Raw genomic sequence first — 20879 nt, 5'->3', positions numbered from 1 at the left:
GATTCATACATGATACACACATTTAGGGGACGCTGCATCGCTCTACTATTCCACCATGTGGTTGATTAAAAGTAAAAAAAAAAGAAACAAACAAAAAAAAAAAACACACAGAGCATGGGATCTCTCTTCTTCGCTCTACTTACATTTTGTCCTTGTCTTTCTTTAATTTAGTCCACTTTTTCCAAATGGGTGAAAAGGAGGAAAGTAAAAAAGCTGCTTTAAGTGGGTCCTCATTAAACAATCCAAAATCAAAACAGAGCTGGAGTTCATGTATTAAAGCAGTTGAATTTGCTTCATAATGCCTTAGCTTTCTGTTTGGTCTTTAAAACAATAGTTGAACTTTTAAATATACATGTCCAACTGACTTTAACCCAACCTTATTTTGACTTTGGAGCATCAGATGAAGAAGCATAGTTGCTTTTCTGCAAAAAGAGCAAAAATCATTTTTCTGTTGTGGGTGTGAAGAGGCAGGAGTGCGTGAAACTTCAGTTGAGTGAGTTAAATTTTGTTTAGGGTTGGACATGCTGTATGTGTAAAACATTCTTTATATAAGGTGCTGCAAAAACTGTTGGTTTAGAAAAACAGACTTTTATACTTGCCCTTCAAAATAAAATTCAATTACATATCTAAAGATCTGCAGAACGATATCAGGGGAAAAGTGTACCTCCATTGTGAAGGGTTAGTTTTACAGCTTGACCAACTGGTGATGTTTATGGGACGTTATCGCGATCATACATTGAAATTCTATCTCAAGGCAAAGGAAATTCAGTCTATATCACTGGATGATATTTTACATAATTTGCTCAGGATTATACTGGCAAGCAATTACTGAAATTTAAGATGTCAATGCGGCACCATCTCTGACTAAAAAGAAGAACAAAAGCAAATAAGTTGTCCTTAAACTATAAACTCTATAAAGTAAAAAGTGAAACAGAAAGTTTAGTTTGCACAGAAGCGTACTGTAAATCAGTATTCACCGGCCTTTTCCAAGAAAAGATTGCTTTTCATGTCGAATGATGAGCAAAGATCTATCATCCATTTTTTTTTCAAGTCGAAACCCACACACAGCATGAAATAAAAAACCTTCCCCTCTCCAAAAGATGAGCTTTGAAAAAAAAACACCTTTAGATGTGAGAGACTTGCATGTGAACGGTGTTTGAGGCAACAAAGCAATACCAGGTGGGCAACCACTTCACATCAACTTGGTCCGTCTTTCCAAGAAGAGAGATTTTCTTTCCAGGAAGAGACGCAGTGTCTGTAGTTTCATCAGCTCTCCTCAAACGACCCACAATGGGAGGAGTCTGGGTTTGAGAAACCCAAAGAACCACTGAGTGACAAAAGGGATTTTCACCAGTTCTCCTCAAAACATATGCATCTAAAGTTGGGCTGAGTTGACCACCAATTGTTGTGAAAGTTGAATACTTCTTGAATATTCAAATATCCTCTTTGTAAATGTTTTATCAAAGGACCTTGTTAAAAAATAAGCCGGTTTGTTGCTTTTAGCTCTGTGTTAACATTATGACACTGTGTCTAAGGGCGTAATTACCAAGTGCTGTCACACTTGGGCTGCTGAAGAGGAATAAAATGTCTTTCCAAATCCAATGAAAGATTTTTATGGCCTAAAAAGGCAAATCCAAAACAACTGAATCCCCTTTGAGGTGCATATTCTCACCTTGATTAGGTGGTAGGAGTGAAAATTATTGATCTTCAGCATGTTGGTTTCAAAAGTATCAGAACACTTTGAGAAAGATCAGGTTCTAGAAAATCTAAAGGATGACTTTTTTTTTTTTAGGTGTATTATTTTGCCCAAATAATGTACAGATTTGGCATTTAAAACTTTCATTTGTATTTTAGTTAGCTTAAAAAAGGTGCATATGACTGCCTGATAAGTGAAACATTTGTGGGGGAGCTTGTATCTAAGTTTGGGTTAAGCCCTGCATACTTCAGACTTCTGGCTCTGCCCCTGACCATGGCTTTAATTATGAATAACTTCAGGCTTTGGTGAAATTTAATTGGACCCGTTCTGGAAGAATTCATCCCCATATGGTTTTCATGATTGGGGAAATGACTTTGGAAACAGTCTTAAGTGGCCATTCAGGGAACTTTTTTGGTCTTTCTGTGCTGGCTTCATTTCTCGGCACCTTAAGTTTGCCATGTTGACAATTTATTAGGGGATGTTTTGGTGTTTTTGAAGTGGGGTTATGTGAGGTATTTGGCAATAGTAGTGCCTCTTTAAGAAAGATGTTTGGAGAAGCTGAGCTATACAGGGCTACAGATGGGTACAGTTGCTCTGCATGATTTAGTGAGTTTTAGGTATGGACAACAAAACAATTTTGGCTCAAATATTATGCTCAAATGTTTTAAAGTGTTTTACTTTTTACCCAGAAAGCCTCTGTGTTTGGAACTACTGGCTACTCCCCTGCCTCAGTGTATCTGGTCATCTGTTTGGGTTTGCGGGCTTTGTCAGAGACAACAGCAACTAAGCTAAAATATGAATAAAGTGAGCAGTTTTAACCCAAGTGGCAATGATGATGATGGGGTTTTGAGCTGGGAATAGGAGGGATCCCAAGTTATCTGGTGGTGTAGGTGGGGAAAGTGGGAGCCCACAATCCTGGGGAGTTCGTCATGAGTGGGACTTAGTCACAACACTCCAGGACATTCTGATAAGAGGACAGCTGCTCAAAGATGCCTGCAGCCTGCATCACTCCCCATACAGAGTTCCCTGCCTTATTAAACGCCAGTGTTTAATGGACATGCTTTATCTTTTTTTTTAAGATAAATTGGAAAAAAACAACTCCAGTGGAAAGAGCTGAATGGAAATTCGACATCTTACAATGGCTGATAACTAGACAAGCTAATTTAGGTAATTTAAGTGCTGATCAGATACACCAAGGTAAAAAAGCACGTAACCGGTGGCCAAAGCTTACATTGCTAAATAGTGTCAAATACAGCAGCTAAATTGATAAAATGCTTCAGAATTTTTCCATATAGCATATAAATAAGCCAACATTTTTTTCGCCAATTTTTACCTAAAACTCGCCAAATTACACATCTGCAGTGCTGTATTGCTTAGATTTTCCAAGAGCACCCTGTTTTAAGGGGTATTACTCACTGAAATCTCTGAAGGCTAACGCCACTGGTATAGCAATGAACCGTATACAACCGGGATACAAGAACCCAAGTCAGTCCCTTGTCAGACAGTAGCAACAGGACGTGACTACTTGTATTAGAAGTCCTGTAACCATAAGTAGAAGTGCTGTGTAAGGGATAGTGCTCAGTTTGTGTGTTTTCATTGCAGAAGGGAAACCTGACAGGATAGAGCCTGAAGCAAAGGGGTTCTTATCTCACCATGAAGGACATCTGATTAAGGATCTGTGCCTCATCACTGTCAAAGTCTGTTGACATATACTTAAACATTTGCCAGTCTGTAAACACTGTCATACCCCATTTCACGGGCTGTTGACTGTCATCTTCGTCTTTTAATTCCTCTTTCATGCAGCTCTTACCCCCACTGCTTTTACATGTTTGCCGTCTTTTTCTCCTCTTTAACAGTAAGTGGAAAGATGATAAGTTAACTCGACATCTTTCAGCCAATTCATATGACTGCTAGTTCCCAAGAGTCTGGGATAAGATTCAATCACAGGGATTATTTTTGTATGAAACATCACAAACTATGTCGCTTGCATGTTATTCAAACCAATTCCTATGACAATTTAACTGATCCCTCAAAATTACATTCAGTTAAAGATATTTTTAAACACTGGGATATCTTTAAAATAAATAATGTGTCACTTTCAGAGTGGATGTCGCACTTTAGTTTTCCCACCAATACAGCAGTTTGTTGGACCGATTTCCTTGAAGTAAAGCAGTCAAAAATGTTTTAACTGGTATTATTTTTAAAGACTCTTGTTCTAGGGATTTAGAGTCATTAATTCTCCTTGATTTGCAGTCTTGTGCCAAAACTCCATCACTGTGTCCCTAAAAACACTGACCAGGAGTGGCAAAGCCAAGTTTGTGCTCTTTACAGCTGGGCCAACCTTTCAAATTGTAAAAAAAAAAAATAAAAAATATGGAGCTCCTTTAAAGTCTCATGGTGAAATGGAGGCAGATATGTTTTAGAGCTCACACTTCTTTACAGATATTGACTAGGCCTCTCCAAAACCTTAATCTTCTTTTTAAAGCCATTCAGAGGTGGACTTGCTGGTGTGTTTTGGATCACTGTCCTGCTGCATAACCCAAGTGCACTTGAGCTTGAGGTCACGAACTGATGGCCTTACATTCTCCTCCAGGATTTTCTTGCAGAATGCAGGATTCATGGTTCCATAATCGCAGCAAGTTGTCCAGGTTCAGAGACAGCAAAGGATCCCAGACCATCACACTACCACTTTCCTAAACTTGTCTCTTCAGTACACTGAATATTTTCCCGGAAGTCTTGAGGGTCATCAAGATGTTTTATTGTTAAATACAAGAAGAGCCTTTGTTTGGTTGTGGATGTCGTTTTTGCCCAGTCTCGTTCTTACTGTTGAATCCTGAACACTGACATCAACTGAGTCAAGTGAGGCCTGCAGGTCTTCAGATGTTGTTCTGGGTTCTTTTGGGACCTCCTGGATGAGTCGTCAATGTGCTGGCTAACCTGGCCCGCCAGATGGATGTGTGTAGTTTTTAAAAAAGAACACAACTCACTGTTGTTCTTTGTTCTTTTAACAAAGAAATGTCGTCAATTTCTGATAAAAGTGACGCTCTAGCAGGATTCACGCTAATGTCTTCCACCATAATTGCACTGGCATCTTGTCGCTGCTTGCATACGTCATGACCCTGCCACGCCCGAAAGTACTGCCCTTCGACACTGATTGGTCCCGTCATTTTCTAACTGGGCCCAAATGGCTCAGAAAGGATCTTTGCAAAGTGGATTCGCCAGTGAGAAACACGGAAACAGGCATATCCATCTGCTTTGCAAGGTGAACAGCTGGCCCTTTTTCGTGTAAACGGCCACAGTTGACTCCCATTTGAGTTGCAGTTTCCTTTTTTTCTCATTTTTTGTTGTTAAATTACCATTAAAAAGCTGAATAGTTCAAAATGAAGGGAATTTGGAAGCTAAAAGACTAGCTCTTATTACTGAGGCAAGCAAGGCTGTAAAAATTAGTTGTGGAACAGAACCTATTTCAGGTTTAACTGTACCAAACCATGCAGAACTGTACTGAACTGAACAGGACTGCTTGGTGGAAACGCACCATTAGAAGCATCAGTATTCATTCCCTTCTGTTTTATAACCAACTCTCCTCATGGGAGCTTTAAGTTAAAGTTACAAACAGGGTTTAAACTTGCTATCTTAAGAGAAATCAAACATCTTCTTCTTTACAATGCAGAAGAAAGAAAAGAAGAAATCAAAGAGTGGTTGGTGAATACTTCAGAGCAGCAAAAGACTATTCCTTTTCGTCTTTTATGCTCCAAATCTCCCTCGGTTTTATTTCTTTATAACATTTGACCTTGTTATCTTCTATTTGTACCAGAACGTGCCTTGGGCCTGTAAAGATTTTTCCCCCAGTTCAGATCTATTTCTCTTTTCCCTTCAAATGATTTTCTGTCTTTCTTTGTCTGTTTCACACATCCACAAGTGTATGGGAACCTTTAATGATCTTCCCTGCTAGTAGCTTGGCCCCGGCCTTTCCTCTGAGCAGTAAGGGGTTTGCAATAGGACTGTGCCTACAAGCTCAAATGTGTCTGCTCCTGATAGAAGCCAAAGCCTCACTTGTTATCAGCAGACACTTCATAAGCGATTCCCAATTGGATGCTGAAGCGGGACCCAGGAATCAGATTGTGAGTGACTGTGACACTGCAGTAACCCTGCAGCAGTGTGTTTAAAGCGCTCTCCCTCCTGCTGAATGGCAGCAACCTGCCAATAAACTCATTTAGTGTTTGAGAAGAGGACGTTCCCTACAACGCCTGCCTGGACCTCACATCCTAATGGGTCCCCTGCTGAAGTGTAGGTGAACCTGTGTTCGAACATTATGGTAAATCAAAGGCGCCCCATGCTGCTGCCGCTGATAATGACTGTGCCTCTGATTCGGAGAAGCTGCTTCTATTTCTAAGGACTTCTCTGGACATCTCTGCAAACACACAGCACATTTTCAAATCCAAGTAGTCTCATGAATCATGAAAGAACTGAAAGAAACAGCTGTTTACCTAAGAACAGTTGTAGTGTTTTTCCTTCATACTTAGCCTGTTGTGTATAAGTATAGACAATTTAAATTGAAAACTGTGATTCAGACACAGCGTGTTGCCAATCTACAACACCTACTGCAATTTAATAACAGGAAATCACTGTGCACCCATTTTAAGTGGGACTGAGAGTTGACTTCTCTTCTCTTAGGGAAGACGATTTACTTTAATGGCAGCTATCGTAAATGTTTTCCCTTTTTCCAAAGCAGATAACACCAATTCTTTGCAGATAAGTGGGCACATCATTGACTGTGCCAGGTACTGCCTGGCATACAAAAGCGGGTGGCACTAGTATGCATGTTACTTCAGCGGATATGATGGGTTTAAAAGGTTATAAATTATTTTTCTCTGCTATTCAGTAATCAGCATACTAATGGAGAATTACTAACTTGATTTTAGCGAGCCACTTGAAAAGCTCTTGAGACCATGAGAGGGAGAATTCAACAAAAACATTCAAAGAAACCCTAAGACTCATTCACTTTATTGGACTGACATTTGTATTTCGCTGAATATAAACATACAATATATATGGACACAAGTATTCAGCCACCTGTAGACCCTCTTTGTGTCTTAACACACTAGATGTGTTGGAATATGGTTGCTTTAAACATGTGGAAACACTAAGATCTATTTGTGACTGGAATTTTGGAACATTTTTCACTGCTTTGTTTGTTTTGGGTGGGGAAAATATGGGGACTCACCCCCTAATACTACAATGATATAAAACCAGAGAACGGCTCATCTCAGTACACTCTGTTGTTAGCTGATGCCACTACCGTCATTGAAAGTTAACAGCCAGCTAAGGCTGCAGTAATAGATTCTTTTAGTAGTCGAGTATTCTATCAATTCTTCTGACGATTAATCGAGTACTCTATTAAGAAAGATTGCATTTTTTTATCTGTCACTTTTGCTTTTTCAAGAGAAGTAGTACTAGACAAATGAGAAAAGAAGTTTGGTCCCTTAAATGAACTACCTCTATATTAAAGATTAATATTAACAGATTCTCTAAAGAAAATAGATTTTACAAAGGGCAAAGAAATTCTGATGACAGTTTACATTTCCTAAAGTTACAAGGAAAGGAAGTTAAATAATTACATAAGATTATGCCATATTTAGGGTTAAAGGGATCCTTTACCAGGATTTTTTTGGTGCCAACACTTTATGTCTTTCATTGTAGTTCATCTTTATTTTTCAGTGTGTCATTGAAGTTAAGGGACACTTAATCATCTTAACATCCTCTAGTTTATGCATGAATGTAATATTTCACATTATAGCAAGAATAAAGCTCCATCATTCACACACTGATCTGATGATGTCTGAAAGCTGAACCTTTAGATTACAGGACTTTGGTCTATTTTTCCAAAAGGGTGTTCACTTTTAATTTTTGTGCATTTTTGTTTGTGAGTTCATTCACCATAAGATAAAAGTATGACTTTTAAGACCATCCACTGACATGGAGAACACATTTTAAGGGATAAAGCTGCTTCTGTGACCTGTTGAATCCTGACTGTATAATGATGAACTTTAACCTATTTAGTCTCTCTCAGTCACCATCTATGGCAATAGCGAGTTTCTATTTTTATTGGTGTCAATTCATTATCAATATAAGTCTTATCAAATTGTTCGGGTGCTGAAACTTTTTGAAAAATACACTGGAATCAAGACGTCAGTGCACTGAATTTTAGATCATTTACAATTCAGTGTATAACGTGCACACGCGGGGAGAGAGAGAGAGAGAGAGAGCGAGCGAGAGAGGGAGGGGGGTGAGAGAAAGAGGGAAAGTACCAAAGCAGGACTTGAATCGTGAATCCTGAAGGTTTCCTGTGAAACTGTTGGGTCACTCAGAGAAGTTTATGGAATTCCCTGAAGTCTGCAGACAGTAGTCTGTAAATATCACTGCAACAACTTCTATTCCCTGGTGATTTTCACGCCTCGTATCATGCATGTTAAGTTATTGTAACAATGAAAACAAGGACATTGTGCCACAAAAATAGCCTTCCGTGTGAAACACAGCACGCCGTGCACACACAGTGCGATACAGCGTGGGCATATATGGATATATGACTGATTTAAGCGAAGCCTTGAGGCAGATAATTTGCCTCAGGGAATTTTTTGAATTGATTTACCTGGATAATCCGAGGAATTGTTTCAGCCCTACAGCCAGCTCTATGCTATTTTTGTCCATTGTGAGGTTAATTTCCTAAATCTATTAGCCTACGGGTGACTGAAAGTTTTATAAAAGAGAGATTTGTGCCAGAAAACAATTAATTTTATCCTTAACTTCTGCCTCCGAAACTGGCACAGAGCCAGGCAGCTGCGCTCTGATCAGAATTCACCATAAGGTAAGGGGGAAGGCTAATTGCTGAAGTGCTTGTCTATTTTTCACTTGAACAAGATGCCACAAGAACAAACATCTTACCTAATGATGGTGTGTTTTCATCCATATTTCACCTGTCTGTTGTCCTGGTGATGATTTAAAGGAGCAGACTGTGGCTTTGTCTCTCTCCAAGCAGCTGTAGTTCAATCCTTCTGCATGTAAGCATCCCAACGCTAAAGTTTAGTAAAGTGTCTGTTGATAGACATGTTCCATACCTGCTATGTCTGTCACAATAAAAGCCTCAAATGCTAAATATCATTAAAGCCTTTTATTTCTAAGAGCAACATCAGGAAATTAAGTATTTTCAGCATCAACTTAACAACAAAGACATCTCATAAACGCAAGAGGCGCAATGTCACATTACTCAGAAAATGAGATATGAGGAATACCTGAAGAGTTAAATACAAAATGACAAAATTAAACTGGGACTTTCTAGCTCTAAACTGTCTGCCTGTCAGGACAGGAGTGTGATTGTTTCTCTGGTTGCTTAAAAAAGAGAGTTGTAACATAGCAAAAGCATTGAGTCAGTGATGAATATAAGCTAAACACCACTCCATTTTCCCTCTTAGTTTAAAGGAAACCTTCAATTTAAGAAAATCAACCATACAGTAGTAGTATATTTAAGGTGATAAGGCATCTAAGTGATAAGAAAAATTCTAAAATAATCCAAAACTGATATGAGAAGACGACACAGGAGACTCAGATGGCTTTTGTTGGGCTGTTTACTGGTCTCAGCCAAAGAGAAACAGTGACATCAACACAGTGCGAGGTTGAAGCCTGATTTCCAATGAAGCCCAAAGTAGTTCAACCTCTTATGCCTTTGGTTAAGCTTTGCTGAGACATTCTGGAGTCAGACTGTCTCTGAGGTTCACAGACACACAAGCTGTGAAAAAAAATCCTTGACTGTAGGAACAAACAGTCTTTTTTTGAGCCCAAGCTGGTGAGTTAAGGCTATCAGCCCAGGATGAGAGGAGAGACCCAGAATCCCCCTCTCTTGACTCATATAGCTTGACCTAGGCCTTTGAAGTAACTTAACCAGTCTCAGAATATCTGTGGAGACTTAGAATTATCTGAAATATCTGAAATATTGGACATTTATAGAGGAAAAAAAACAAAAAACTGTCAAGCCCATAAATTCTTATCCCATCACATTGTTTTGTATTGTATCGTATCATATTCATCCCTTTTTACCAGCTTTTTGCAACTTTTAACCCTTTTTTGCCACTTTTTGCCACTTGCAACCTATTTTTACTACTTTTAACTCATTTTTGCCATCTTCTGACCACTCATGCCTTTAATTGGCCACTTTTTTGCCCAATTTGACCACATTTTTCATAATTTTGCCATTTTTTGCCACCTTCACCCACTTTTGCCATGTTTATTCACTTTTTTTTTCAAAATTTTTCTTTTTTTTCATCACTTTTGATCCCTTTTGACCACCTTTGGCAAATTTTAACCCTTTTTTCCACTTTTTGCCATTTGTAACCCATTTTTTCCCCCTTTTTGACACTTTCAACCAGTTTTGCTGCTTTTAACTCATTGTTTCACCAATTTTTCTTCTCCCATTTTTCACTTTCTTGGGCCACTCTTTTCTCAAGTTTGCCAGCATTTTTTAAACCACTTTAACACATTTTTGCCACTTTTCACCCATTTTTGTCTTTGTTTGTATACTTTTTGGCCAAATTCGCCACTTAAAAAAAAAAAAAAACATTTTTAACCCTCTTGTATCACTTCCTGCCCTTGTTTGGCTTCTTTTCCCCCAGTTTTTCCACATCATCCTATTTGTTGTCTCTTTTTACAATTATTCAGTTCTTCTATATTTAAGTTGTCTCAGTATCTTCTGCTTTATTTTTCAGCATCTGCACATTATGACCCAGCATGAAACTGACATTACTTTCCTAATAATTGAGTTCAGTGTCTCCATCAACATTATAATCACCAATTAAAAGATAATTCTGTTTTTATGGGATTGCATTTTTAAGGATATATCTTACCAAAGCATAAATAAATGAGATACATTTTTTGTTGCTTTGATAAGAGTGTTTATTATTTGTGATAAATATGTTGGTTATCACAGTTTAACTAAACAATGGATCATGGTTTTGCTGACCTCCATAATCCCCCAGTTGGCTGGGCCCCAGAAGATCTCCCCATTATCCCCCCTTATGGGTGTCCTTGACTGTTACATTATTTAAAGAGTCTGTCAATATGGAAATGGTGTGGCTTGGGCAAAATAAGTTTGAAAGCCACTGATATATTACACATATCATATTGTATCATCATAAGTATCATATCGCATTGTATCTCATATATCATTAAGTAGCACTTGTACATTGATGTGATTCCTATTTGGTGTTATACTGAAATTACTTCTGTGAATGTTTCATTAAGTAAACGTATCAGACACTACTACAGTTTTTACAAAATAATATGACAGTTCAGAGCTGTACCATGTGACATTAAAAATAAATTAATGGTGTTGAAATTGAACTAGATCAAGTAAGACAGGCGGGTATGTTGCTTTTATTTTTTTTAAATAATTGTGTTTTTAAACAGATTTAACAGCTGGAGATTTTTTTTTACAGATAACCTAAAGTTAAAAAAAGTTAAAAGATCACTAAAATATAGAGAAAAAGTGCTCTAAATACATACTTCAGTTTCAGATCCATTACTGATAACCAGTCTGAAATGGGCTCTGCTTTATGAAGTGAAATCAAGTCTGTATGACAGACAACTCGATTAATGACCACAAATAAAGGCCAATGGCCCACTGTGTCTCCAGAAAACCACATGAACCTCTATCTAGTCCAAATATCCATAATTTAAGAGGATATTAGTCAGGTTTCCTCTGTTTTCCTCCATTCCCCGTAAAGCAGACAGCTGTGTTTTGGAATGTTTTGCCACTCAGCCTGGCTGAGCAGTCGTGTTGTGCGCTGAAAGTGATGTCAGCGCATACTATCTTTTTTATGTTTTGACAGTTTCATACAAATAAGCAATATGCTGAAGGATTTTACAGGTTATTAATTTTATAGGTAGAAAAGGTGAATTAAAAACCTCTAAAGTGATAAAACACCCTCAAAAGTCATCATGATAAACAGAAAAACTGATTCGGCAAAGAGGAACAGAGACCACAGCTTGCTGAAAAGGATGAATAGATAACTTCCTTGAACTGTTTAAAATGTATTGTGTTGCCTCAGAAGGGGGTCAAATAACTCTTAAACAAGGTCTCAATACATAATGCTATGTTTCGCACCTTAAAAAGCTGGTATTAATGGTGCAGTCTGAGGCAATTTCTACCCAAGGCTAATGTAACAAAACACTCTTCTGCTGTAAGTAAAGAGTCACTGTGCACTGAGAAGAGGATGTTCTTTCCTCACTGTTCACTCAGTGTGTTTTATTTAACATGTTCATCAGAAAACTTTCACAATCAGAGGCAACATAGTCTCATCAGGACAAGTTCCAAAACTGTACTCAGTGTTAAAGATCAACTCTTGTGAGCTGACATTTCTTTTAGACCCATCAAAATCTGCTCATACAGAAAGCCATGGTCCTTAATTACCCAGAGAGGAAGCCTAATTGTGCTTTAAGTTTTTTTTTCTGTTGTCTCCACTTTAGCATCAATGTCATGGAAATTCTCTCATTTTAATGATAAATATGCAACTGCATGTTTTTTCCTTGGCGCTTTTTTCAGATTTGGCTCTTGTAGAGATAATGACTCTGCTTATTCTTTCCCCTGAATCGAGCTTTTAACACCTTTCTATGAGATCTTCTGAGCTGAAACTACTCTATTGAAGCGTTGTTTCCTTTTTTTCTGGGAACATTTCCTCAGAATTCACCCCTCATCGAGAGATGAATTATACATGCAAACTGCACAAATCCATCGTCACGTTCTGAGAGCAACCGTCATTGCTGAACATGATGTTTGGGTTTTGCATCTAAGCAAAAGTAAAAAGCCCATTAGTAAAGAAGGTCCAACTGTAACTTAAACCTCAAACACTTCATTTAAATTTGGTATTTAACAACTTATGAATGCTGTTTTTTTACTGTTTTATTTGTAAACGTGTTTTTTCCTGTTACAATGGATATTTTCTTTTCCAAATTTTGAAATTGCATAATTCTTTTCTATTAAATAACATATTTTAAAAGTAAGAGATGTCATTAAGAGGAATATTTTTCTAAAATTACAGATACAGTGCATTCAGAAAGAATTTAGACCCCTTCACTAGTTTTAATTTTTTAACAAGAGCCATCCATTGAATTTTACAGTATTATAAGAGGCAAAAATGCTCTATATACAATGTTATTACCTTTTCTTTTTATCTTTTATTCTTATGACATAAGAATAAAAGATAAAAAAGGTTATAATTTACATTATTTATCATACATTGTTTATAGAGCATTTTGGCCTGTTATAATACAGTAAAACACAATGGATGGCTCTTGTTTTGACATGGAGGCTCTTATTTTGAAAAGCTCACCTTTCCCAATGGTTCACATGATTTCCTTTTCCTCAAGTATTTCATTAAATAAAGAAAACGAAATAACAGAAATGGAAAAAAAAAAGGGGCCCTTTTTAAAAATTCTACTTATTTTTCTGTTTTTTCCATTTGTGGTCAAAAACAAAAAAATGGAATATAGATAGTTTCTCCTGTTTTATTTTAGGCTGTTTTCGAACTGGCCTACTGCATACTCCTGCCAAAGGCAGTATGCAGTATGTATTGCACACTGCGTACTGCGTTTGACAGTAGTATGCAGTATGACTGCCAGTCGGACGTTATTGTGTAGTATGCTTGGCCTGGTTTAGCTGGTTTCCGGTATACAGAAGTACCTCATACCCTGGTCAATATTAAACAACGCTACAGTGTTTTCCATCCATTTATGTACAGCTAAAGTCTGGGAAGCATTTCTATATGATTTTTAGGGATTTTTATAGCTGTTGTTTTTAGCTTAGCATGTATAGTGCAGAGAAAGGACACACTTGACAGCACCTTTCCAGCCGTTATGAGCTGTAACGGCAAAACAAAAACAACAGTGACCCTATTACAACTTATTTCGCTGTAGTATATGTTAAAAAGGTAATGACACTTTTTGTAACCGTCAGCCAATCCGGTGAAAGTTCCACCGCTCTCCGCTATTATGAACCCTGACCCTGAACCCTGCATTGTTGGTAACAGTAGGCGAAGCAGACTGGTCCAATGCATACTGTGAAATTTTCCCGAATCATTACGTCATTCGAGGAATTTTTGGCATACTGCAACTTTCGTTTTTTGTTCGCATACTGCATACTACATTTTGGGCGAATCAGTACGCACTGCTAGTATAGCAGACGAATTTGAAAACAGCCTTAGTCTGGTTTCAACCAGGAAATGGATGTGCCAGAAAGTACACTGACCCACCGCTCATTACCTGCCCAATACCATCCCAACAGTGAAGCGTGATGCATAGTGGCAGCATCATGCTGTGGGGGTGTTTTTCAGCAGCCGGGACTGGGAGACTGTAACAAGAGACTGTGTTATAGGGTTTCCTTCAGCACAATCAACATCCACGTGGCCTCATATTAATGCAAAGGTTCTTTAATAATAATACTCACACACACGTATACTAACAAAACAAAATCAATTTTTCTGCCTAGTGCTTTATATCTTCAGTCCCTTCCATGGCTCCAAAATCCAACACAAAATCCTTCTTCCAGTAAGAAGCACAGACTCACTGCTCTGCTGCATGTGTGTGAGAGTCCCCCAGCTCCAGCCTGCTACTGCAGAGAGACAGAGAGCCTGATTAACTCACAGGAACCACCTGCATCAGTCAGCATTGGCACAGCTTCTCTGAGCCACTCCCACACCTCTCTCCCCTGCAGCTGAGCTGAACCACACCCCACTACCACAGAGACTGGTCAGGGTTTCAGGAAAGCTAAAGTGAGCAAAATCGAGAGATCCTCAATGAAAACCTGTTTTGCAGTGCTCAGGACCTCAGACTGGGCCAAAGGTTCACCTTCCAACATAACAATGACTGGAAGCACACAGCCAAGACGACATAGGAGTGGCATAGGGACAACTCTGTGAATTTTTTAGTCCCGCAGTCAGAGCCGGACAGCAGCGATCTTGTTACTCTTGTTATTTTTTAAAATTATTTTTGTTGAGGAAATGGGGCATAAATGACTCTTGTGATGATTAAAAACTATCAACTCTGGCCTATGCTATACCATTGTTTTGACTTGTGTATGTTATCTGTGTCAGATTTTACTTTAGATGGTTTGAACAGGAAAGCATGTAGAGACTATGAATATGATGCATGATTTTTTTCAGCCAGTTGGAGGAGAGTGTGCATGGTTGAAGATTTTGGTATGAAAGCCATGAAAATAAGTTCATGTTCTTTGAAAGAATAATGATAAGATAAAATACAAGACAAATGAATTTAGCAGTGGGTGAAAATAGCTGGCAACTTTTGATGTTAACAGCCTAACTCTGTTTGCAGTTCACCGTTAAAAAGGAAGTAGAGGAAGAAAAATGAGGCATTTAAACCGTCATCACTTCTGGTAAAGTGCAAACAGCAGTGCCTGATTTGGGACAACACTACCCTAGAGTGTCCTGATTTGTTTTCTATGTCTGATGAAGAAAGACTCCAATTTTTGTTTACACACAAAATGTTTCAGCTTACACAATTTGTGTTGAATGCTTTTCAGCAGCGTAAGAGTACACTTTATGTTTGACTAAAGCTGCTGTCTAATAAGGAGTGTAAGGTCTAATTGCCAATGAGCAACATTTTGCTAACATTTGATTTGTTTCTGTCTGATATGTACTGTGATGAGTTGCTCTTGTCTTTGCTTGATTGCTCTTATTTGTTTTGTATTTCAGTGTCTTGTAAGCCCGTGAGGGCTGGGCACCTCTTTTGGTGTACAGCATGATGAAATAATAATAAATAAAACTAAACTAAACTAAAAAAGCCTTTTAAGAATAGTGCTGTAACTATATTGAAGTTTACTGCAGTGAAGTAGACTTGTGAAAGTATGTGATTCAGAACATTCCTATTATGTTTATTATTGTCATGGAATTGTTAGTTTTTACTTTAAACATACATGTAGGTACGTAACATAAGGAAGCATGAACCGCTACTGGAAACTGCTGTTCTGTTGCTGTACCTCATTCATGTTTGAGCTGCTTACTTGTATTGACCACAATTATCCCCTGCTATTGGCTCTGCCCACCTCTGCTGCTTATTTTCATTTGAATTAAGGACTCTAATTGATAAATAATGTCATTAAAAGTGCATTTAGTAAACCGTAAATTTTGTAAAGTTGTTAAAAGTGGCACTCCTGGTAAATGCTGCCAGTGGACACAGATTGCTTTGCAAGCAGCTAGCAGGATTAACAGTATTAAAGAGGCCACTTTAAACAGCTTTTATCCCTTATTATATGAAAATCATAAATACAATCCTAACAATGGTTCACTGTTCATTAAAACATCTTATGTAGTGCCATTTTTATTGGACACTGTCCACAATTCAAAACAAGAAAGAAGCAGTAGAGGTTGGCGGAGCTGACTAGCATGTAGCCCTTTACTTATCATCTTTACATGTTTTGTCTGAGAGCTCTCAGATGGTTTTATTTACAATTCGTGTGTTGAAAGTTAAATTAATAAGGTCCTAGAGTGCACCAGAAACTAAATAATGTTCACAGGGAAATTTATTTCGCTCACAATTAAGTTTAAAGAGATAGTTTGGCATTTTTCAAGTAAAGGATTGTGTAACAGTAAATATTAAATAGCCATATTGTGATCATAAGTTATATTAGGCCTTGTCTAAGATGAAAATGTTATATTTCCGTTTCGTTTTGAAATTTTTCTGTCTTTAAACACAGGATTGTTTCAGGAAATTTCTGCGTAAGTACGGAACCAATGAAAATGACTGAAAACGCTGTAGTATATATTCCAAGCCTGTACGTGGCGCTGTATTGCTGCAACAGAAATGCACCAAAAGAGAGAAGAAGATCACAGAAAACTGCCACAAATGTTCTCCTAGTTGCCCTTCTGGTTGTTCTCTACGTTGGATTTAAGAACATCTGGTGTATGCTGTTCACCGTGGTGGTAAAGGAGCATCAGATTTGCTGTCAAAGCCATAATAAGCTCAGCAAGTTCAGCAGCACGAACACACCCCTGTAATTCGCCATTGTTTTTTTGGTTCGACATGCGCATGCGGCGCACGTGGGCTACGCCATGTGTGACATAATCGTTTCAAGAAAGATGCGGTTGGCTGTCCAAACGATAATCGTTTACAGATTTGTTCACTCTGGAACCCGGTTTCAAAAAGTAGCATTTATGACCTCCAAAAACGCTGTGTGGACAAAATGCCGATACCACAAAGGACTTTTGTGTATACTCCTGAATTTGTCTCTGTGTGGATGGGACCTTAGATGCCTATCAGTGCCCCTTTAAGGACAGACCAGCTGTGGTGCATGTGCTAAAGCTAGACAGGTTTGTCTCATTTTGAGAAAAAATGGTCTAAAACAGTGTCAGGGTAAATGTTTACTCTTGCTGTGCTTTACTTTCCTGCTAGAATGAAGTTGTGTTACAGCACTGCTTCAGCACATCACATAATTGCTCCTGCAGCGCACTGATGAGCTGTTTGGATCTACAGTGTTACAACTTCACTTTTTTGTTACTGAATAGACAGATGATTATCTGTGTGATATCTCAGAGATGGCGAAAGACCATTACTCCCTCCATTAAAACACCAGTAACTCTCTGGAGCAAACATGATACTTTTTAATGATCATGAGTAACTTTCTCTATAGCTTACAGCAGACTTTCCTGTGAGTACCTCAAACTTAATTTCTTATTTTTTTCTAGCCATGTCTCCTCAGGGGCTCTGTCATGGTTTAATTAGACAGTCCATACTCATCTTTTCTCTCCAGCACATCTACTGTCTACTATAAAACAGTTTTGTTTTTTAATTTGTTTGTTTTAATTTTCTTCTTTTCAATGATGTGCAATTGACCCAGGAGTTTTTGGCTAACCCACAAATCGGACTGTATGATTCCAGCTTGAAGTTTTCCAGCACAAGTCTGATGTAACAGCCTGGCTCATTTTCAAAGATAGGGCTTACTTTCACAAAACTTTGACTAGAAGTCAGACACCCCCCCCCCCCCCCACACACACACACCCTCACACACACAAGTAGAGCCATAACTGAAAGATAATTATGCCAATTGTGGGCCTCATTCCCTTCTCTCTATAAAAACTTTTAAAAATCAGAGTTGCAAAGTGCTTTACAAGGACTGTAACAAGGACAGAAAGAAATCTTTCTAGATTATTCTGTTTTATTTGCTCAGAGGAATTGTTTGCTGTTGTTCTGCTAATTTTAACTTTGGGTGGTGATGCATGATGTGACCTCAGTCTTTTCACTCCCTCTCACTGTAGAACCTACGGTCCATTTTAACCCTTTGGGGTCAACAAGACGGGCTGGGAAGCTCATGGCTCCATAGACTGTGTTGGCAGTATGTCAGGCTCAGCCATGTAAACATTACTAACTCTGAGAGTTAGCACTGCTAATGCTAAAAGCACAGCTAACAAGGCACACAATTGAAAATGTTCTGAGGGTGAAAGAAAGTAAAATTGCACGGACCATGGATTGACCAGAGTCCAGGTCTGTCATCGGGGGTCTTGCAAGGCTCCAAACTAAAGTGATTATGGGCGGGGCTTGGTCGCACTGCAAACCGGTGGCAATGGCTGCTGCCTGTGTAGCAATTAGCTTGGATGTAGCAATAGAATAGCAACATTTTAATCAGAACTGGACCACATTTCTTTATCTAAAAAAGGCAAAAATCTGCACTGATGCTTTTGCTCTTCTTGCGGCCTGCTTTGTGATGGGTTTATGATAATTACACGCCAGATTCAGTTGTTTTGAAAACTGGTACCAAAGACTGCCTCTGGCAATGCAATTATAGCTCGAATGTATCCATAGCAACAGATTTGATTATATTTTGACCTAAAGTTACACTAGAATTTTTGTCTCCAACCAAAATGACCAGCAGTCCTCAAGAATTTCGGCAATATAGAACAACTACTGGAGATATACTTCAGATAGCCATATGTAACCAATAACCTGCATTTAACAGCAATAAAACATATACAAAGAGAAACACTGTGATACAGCTTCATGTCTGTGCTAAAATGGGAGTAACTGTTACCCTGTTACTACAACCTGCTCGGCATGTATGACTCATGACCAGACCAGGCATTAGCTGCTACCAAAACTTAGCAGATAACACCAGTCAAATACCATCCTCCACTGAAGACAAAAAAAAAAAAAAAAACAAATAGCTCACCCGTGCTCTGCTAATTAGACGCTACCTTAAAACTCTGCATTACAAATGAAAATTGAGTCTTACCATTAATTGTCCCACATAAGTAATTATAGACTGATGATCTCAACTGTAACCTCTGCTACAACAGCGAATCCAACCATTGTGGTTCATTTGGAGTAGTCCAGAAGAAAGACAAAGTGTCCACAGTGGATAGTTCGTCATGGTCCTCCCATCAGTGGCTCTACCCTCACTGCTGCTGCTGATTAGTCAGGATGTCCTAAGCATGAACACCAAGCTGCGGGGAATTGAGATGGTGCTCTCGTCATCGGCCTTAATTACTCATCAAAGTCCACTACTTGTCTATGCTTGGCCCAGGCCTGTCCTCACCCTGGTTGCTGCATCAGTGTTTATGCTGCTCAGCTATCTGCAGTTCCCTTTGTTTCAGCTACTTTATTACCTGCATTGATGACTAACTGAAAATCCTTCCATACTGTTGATTTCCCTGCATAGCTGTAAACCTCCCCAGAGATGGGCATTATTTGATGTCATCCACGTTGATCACATTAATATTCACTACCTAGGTTAGCCACGTGTTGCCTACATAGATAAAAAAAAACCAAACTCTGAACCAAAAGTGAGTCATAGTAAAATGACCTTGATACCTTGAGAACAGAAAAACTGAAAAATTGATAATTTTTCAGTTTTTTCCATTTTTGGTCAACAACGAAAACACAGAATAAAGAGAGTTTCTCACGATTTTTGAGTCTGGTTTCAACCAGAAAATGAATCTGCCTGGAAATACACTGACCAATATATTTGTGAGATTTCTGAGTAGTGACTCTGGTTTTTGGTCACTGGAATCTGTTCATGTGTAGAAGGGTATTTATGGTGTCTTCTTCACTTCCTCACATTGTAAGTGTAAAATCATTTTGTCATTATGTGCGGGGTCTCTCATATTTTCAACGTCTGTTTTCAGGATGAACTCAGAGCTGCTACCAACAGAAGATGTCTTATGAGAGGAGAACTTGGCAGGAAATGACTGAAAGGACAAATGGTAATGCTAAGCTACTTAAAATTCTCTTACGCACTTCTCCTGTCTTCATCACTTGCTGTCTTTCAATCTTCCTCTCTGTTTTTGGTGTGAGTCAGAGTTAAGAGTGCCTGGTGCACTGGTGTGACGAAGGTGGGTTGCTGCACTTTATTGTAGCTACTGAGTTGTCAGCATCCCGCCTGGGGAGGCCGTTCTATAAAGACAACGAGACAGGAGTGTGTCACGCAGGATTGAGCTGTCACACATATTGAAGAAAGACTTCCGTCATCAGGCTCCGTGCTCTGAGCGAGAGGTCACAAACAGCAGGCTCATTTACATTGAAATATAAATACTTGGAATATTAATGCTGCATTTTATGCATAAGTGATTATCGTATAGGAGATATAGGATTTTTTTATCATATTGAAATGACAGAGGAGACATTTTTGCATGGGGGGTTTTATGGCCAGGCCTGCTGTATGTTTGTTTAATGTTGTGTGATATTGGAATCACGCTGGCTTTGCTTAATATTCATGTGTGCTGCACAAGCTCTGTAATGCATGTGTGGAGGGCTCTGTGGTGCTGTTTATGCTGTTTGGACATATTTCTGCAATAAGCAGAGAATAAATACAGTTAATCAAATCCCTGACTGTGTTTATGAGAATATCTTCAAATGTAAGTGAGCTGTATATAGGTTTGGAGATAAAAACAAATCTGATTAAAGAAGAAATCGTTCAAACAAATTTAATTTAAAAACCACTATGTAGTTAAACTTTTCCAAAACTTTTTTTTTTTAACCCAAAGGACTCAACAATAAAGAGCTCACTCTCATTTTTGCTCTTTTTTTCCACACTCTCTCTAGCCAGTATCTTTTATTGAGCTGTACTTGTTCCAAGAGGAAGTATTCTTTTCTTTGATAGTCAAAGTTTTGTATGGCAGCATGAAATCTTGAA

General features: G+C 38.4%; 1 long non-coding RNA gene across 1 annotated transcript in view; it reads left to right on the top strand.

Annotated features, from left to right (window-relative positions):
* LOC121521635 overlaps nt 1-20879 on the top strand; it is an 84700-nt gene that overhangs the window by 27584 nt on the left and 36237 nt on the right. The window contains exon 2 of the long non-coding RNA XR_005992869.1: nt 19873-19950. This is a non-coding gene — a long non-coding RNA (uncharacterized LOC121521635). The remainder of the gene's footprint in view (nt 1-19872; nt 19951-20879) is intronic.

This window comes from Cheilinus undulatus, linkage group 14, assembly GCF_018320785.1.
Source record: "Cheilinus undulatus linkage group 14, ASM1832078v1, whole genome shotgun sequence".
Lineage (NCBI taxonomy): Eukaryota > Metazoa > Chordata > Actinopteri > Labriformes > Labridae > Cheilinus > Cheilinus undulatus.
This window is presented reverse-complemented; position numbering and strand designations above follow the sequence as displayed.